This window comes from Theropithecus gelada, chromosome 8, assembly GCF_003255815.1.
Source record: "Theropithecus gelada isolate Dixy chromosome 8, Tgel_1.0, whole genome shotgun sequence".
In the NCBI taxonomy this organism is placed as follows: domain Eukaryota; kingdom Metazoa; phylum Chordata; class Mammalia; order Primates; family Cercopithecidae; genus Theropithecus; species Theropithecus gelada.
This window is the reverse complement of record NC_037676.1, coordinates 139934373-139938959: the sequence shown is the minus strand read 5'-3', so window position 1 is coordinate 139938959 and position 4587 is coordinate 139934373. Positions and strand designations below refer to the sequence as shown.

The following is a 4587-nucleotide window of genomic DNA, read 5'->3' as shown; positions in this document are numbered from 1 at the left end:
TGGGCAGGGAATGGAAGGGGTTTAGACTCACAACAATAAAACTCCTAAGATCCATTATAAACCAGCCAGTTTATTATTTTGTAGTAAGATGTAGAACTTTTATCATGCAGACTGAAATACCAATGTCAGCATGAACAGTACATTTTCTTCCTAGAGGCAGTCACGTGGAAAACCAGGTTATCATCAGGTTAGTTAGTGGGTGTGGAAACCATGCAGGAGGAGACTAATGTTAAGACCTGTAACTCATCCATAAAGGCTTGGGGCACAGTTTCCCACCACTGGAAGCCCTCAACCTCCAGAAAGCTTGTTGACTCCTCCCCCTCGTCTTGGTCTGGCTAAGCACTGCTGCTTGTCAGTCACCTCCTACAGCCATATGGTGAGTCCAGCTTGGCCTAAGAGCTGTATCTCTGCTCACTGGTTGGTGGTGTTACTGCCACTGTTACTAACAGTTCAGGTTCTGAAGGGGGCACGTCAATTACGCAAGTACAAGACACAATAATCCTGTTAGTTTATTCTCCCAAACCCACTCCACTCAGGTTTATCATGTAATATGCTCTGTAAGGTTCTTTCTAAACCCATTAGAACATATATGGATTACCTAAAAATTCACCTAATGTAACCTACTTCCTACTGAGAATTGAGGTTTTAAAGGTTTTGTTTCCTACTTTCTTGATCCCAGCCATGTAGGAATTAATGAAACCAATTCTGTATCACCTCTGGAGACAAGACGGAAATACCAAGTGATATTTATTTTTCAAATTAATGTGATTTTGTTCTCTATAATGTAAAAATGAGAGAATGCAGTCGACTCAGTACTCAATATTAGCAATAGTCAAGTCGTCAAAAAATGTCTTTCAGCAGTAGAAAAGTTTGCTTTCAAATTAAAAAGCAAAGCATGTATTGCAAACATCATGTAATAATGATGAAATTACAGAAAAAATATATTCAGACTGACCCAAGGCATTCACAGCAAACCAGAATTTTGCCTGTAACAAAACAACAAATTTTATTCCAAAAAGTAGGTTAGGTCCACGCTGGCCTCAGTCTTCAGCCCCAGACCCAGTGAATGAGGATGAAGTACATAGTGCATGTTTAATAGGCATTGCATATAGATTAACCATTCTTTAGTATCCCTCTCTAGGGTTTTGAGGGAGAGAGGGATGCAATGTGGACATGTGCACTCACAAAGGCAGAATTTTTCTTCTAACTGTAACAAGACATACATACGACCCTTTACTGTATTCTGGCCCATAGCTAAGATTTTTATCCATGGGGCTCTACCTCTGAAAATCACAACAAAAGTCAATAGGGAGTGATTTAATATAAAATATACAAACTTCTTAGTATGAGGACTTTCACCGAAAAGGAAGAAGGGGACAACAGTAGAAATCAATTTTCTTAAAAAATAGCATTCCCCTTATTTTGTCCCTGCTACTTAACACTCAAAAACAAATCTGCACAAAACTGGGAATATAGAAAAGGACAAGAGGGGATGTTCCACTGTAAAGTCTTAGGACCTACTCTGAGCTTTCATCCTCATCAAGGCCCCAACCTATAGAGCTGAGGGCTCTCCGGTCCACTGGAGAAAGTGAGTGGTGTTTGATCATCACTCCTGCTTCACCAAAGATGGCCCAGTCACTCTCTGCCAAACTGAACGAAAGGACCTGGACAGAGGTTGAGCCTCCCTGCTTGCTTCTTAGTTTTCTCGTGCCAGAAGGATTTGCCTTGGTGAACTTCAAAACCGGATTGGCTCGCTCTTTCAGTCTCCAGCTGCACCTCCTTTGGCATCAAGTTGTGTGCCACTCCTGAATCCATTTCCATTTCCTCCTCCCTGACCCTTTAGAATGGGGATGATGCCTTTTTTTCTCCTTTCTTCTTTTTTGGAACTCTGTTAGGGGTCTGAAGCTTTATGTTGTTGGCTTGAGGAGTCTCTGCCTCCTTGACAGCCTCATTTTGCTTCTACTTTTTTACTGAACCTGGTGTGGAAACTGCCACTGCTACATTTTTCTTGTCTTCTTGCTCTCTTCCTCCTCCTTACTGTTCTTAGCTGCTTTTCCATTCTGGACAGTCAGTTCATAGGTGCCATTGGCCTTGGGTGTGGACTTGGAGAGCCCTTGCCCTTGGGCTTCTCTTCCTCATCCTCACTGGAATTATCAGAGGAAGAACTGCTGCTGCCCTCGGCCTTTACCTTCTTTCCAAGGCTGGCTTGGAAGGGGTTATGCCTGCTGCTGCCTTCTGTGGCTTCTTCTCAACTGGGGATTCAGATGTCTTCTCTTCCTCCTCACTCCTGGAGCTGTCTGAATCAGAGCTGCAGACCCAACCATCCTGAAGTACCTGCCTGGCAGGAGCTGCTTTGGCAGTCACCTTGGGCTTAGGGGTGGCCACAGTGATCTTTGTCTTCTTCTCACTGGAATTGCTGTCAGCTTTTCTTGTCAGAAACTTCGGGCCACTGACTGCAGTTTGCCTGGGAGTTGCAGCTGACTTTGCTGCAGGTGACTTGGTAGTGGCAGCTGGCTTATTTGAGGAATTCTTGGTGGCACTGGCTGGCTTGGGAGGAGCTCCTTTATCCTCAGAGCTGTCGGGGTCTGAGCTGTCTGCAGAGATCTCTGTTGCTTTCTTTTTGCTGTAGGTGATTTGGTTGTTGCTTCAGAGATGACTCCCATAGACAGGGGTCTCTCCTCTTCCTCAGAACTGGAGTTAGATTCATCCATGCTGTCTTCACTGCTTTCCGCAAGCTGTTTCTTCCCCGCAGTTTTCTTGGAAGTGTGAGTTCCCACAGACTTCTATGGTTGAGGAGCAGAAGGTCGGGGGACTGAACTGTAGGGATCTGTTTTTTGCTTTTTTTTTTTTGGAAGGTTCTGGTCCCCTTTTTCCTCATTGGTGAAGTCCTCACTGCTGGAACTCTGTTGGGTAGGGGTGGCAGCTGCTTTCACTGGGACCTTGGCCATGACTTGCTTTTTGGGTACTGTCTTCTCGAGGATGGCTGCTGTCCGCCCCTTCTCTGAGTCACCACTGCTGCTGCAGCTGCTGCTGGCTGCTTTGCTATTGGCTACTTTAGGTGCTGCTGGAGCTAGAGTACCCCATATGGCTTTAGGCCGAGTTTAGCTGCCACAGGTGTAGTCTTTGCCTTCTGGTTCTTTGGTGCCTCATCCTCAGAGCTTGAGTCAGAATCAGAATCAGATTTCTTGGCCTTCTTAGGAGGAGCTTTGGCTGCCTTGGCTTACGGCTTGACTCCATCTGGACAGGCTTTTGTTTTTTGTCTCCTCCTCACTGTCACTAGATTCTTCACCGCTGCTGCTCTGATGCTTTGGCCACAGCCTTTTCAGGATGCTGAGGCAGACTGGTTCCCTTGGCAGGTATAGCAGCCTTCTTAGCTGGGGGCCCTTGATCATTCCCCTCCTCCTCGCTGCTGTCCTCACTGCTGTCACTTAGCTTCTTCTTAGCTTTCTTAGTCACTGCTCCATTTGCCTGTAACTTTCACTTTGGGGCCTTGGCAGACTTGAGCCAGAAGCTGTAGATGTCCAAGAGGGAAGACGCGTTGGCATCCTACTGTGTAGTTCCTGTCACTTTGGTGAACCTCTTGGCCATCTCCAAGAGTTGGTTGTCACGCAGGAAACCAAACACGAGGGGACACAGGTGGCTGGGAACCACATGGTGCAAGCCAGCATCCACCATCCTCCGAGCAATATGTGTCACTACTACCTTTTCAAAGTTAATAATTTCTGCTCCTAAAACTGTCATTAAAATGAAAAGAAAAGCCACAGACAGGGAGAAAATATTTGCAAAGGGTATGTCTGATGATAGATGGGATCCAGGACTTATAAAGAACACTGAAGTTCAATAATAAGAAAATAATCTAATAAAAACATATGCAAAAATGTGCATAGACCCTTGGTGAAAAATCTATTGATGACAAATAAGCACATTAAAATACGCTTAGCTTCATTAGTCATTAGGAAATTGTAAATTAAATCTATAGTCAGAATATGGTTAGAATGTTTGAAATTAAAACAACTGAACATACCAAGTATTGAAAAGTATGTTGCACCTTAAGAACTTTCATTCAGAGCAGGTGGAAATTTAAAATATTGCAACCATTCTGGAAAAAAAATATGTTAGGCAACAGATAAATGGATAAACAAATGGTGATATGCCCAAACAGTAAGATATTACTCATCAATCTAAGTACAAATCTCAAATTAATTGTTCTGAATAAAAGGAACCAGACAACAAAGGGTAGCTACTTGCATGATTCCATTTAAAAAATGTCTATACAATGCAAACAAATCTATAGTGATGGAAAGATCGCTGGTTGTCTGGAGCTGGGGGTGGCAATGAAGGACAGATAGAGGAACGCAAGGAAGTTTCTGGTGTTATGGATATGTCCACTATCTTGTGACTGGTTTCTGACTGTATACGTATGTCAAAACTTATATTGTATACTTTAAATATTTGTAATTTATTGTCAAAATACCTATAAAAGCTGTTAAAATAATTTATATGTTTCACAAATAACTTAATTGTGAATTCACAATCATTTATGAATTTTAAATAATTAAGGGGGAAGAAAATGCTGCATATTAGGAC

At 43.1% G+C, this 4587-nt stretch overlaps 1 pseudogene; it reads right to left on the bottom strand.

The window, feature by feature from the left end:
* Window positions 1-1517: 1517 nt before the first annotated feature.
* On the bottom strand, window positions 1518-3675 carry LOC112630209 (annotated as a pseudogene).
* Between the last annotated feature and the right edge of the window lie 912 nt (window positions 3676-4587).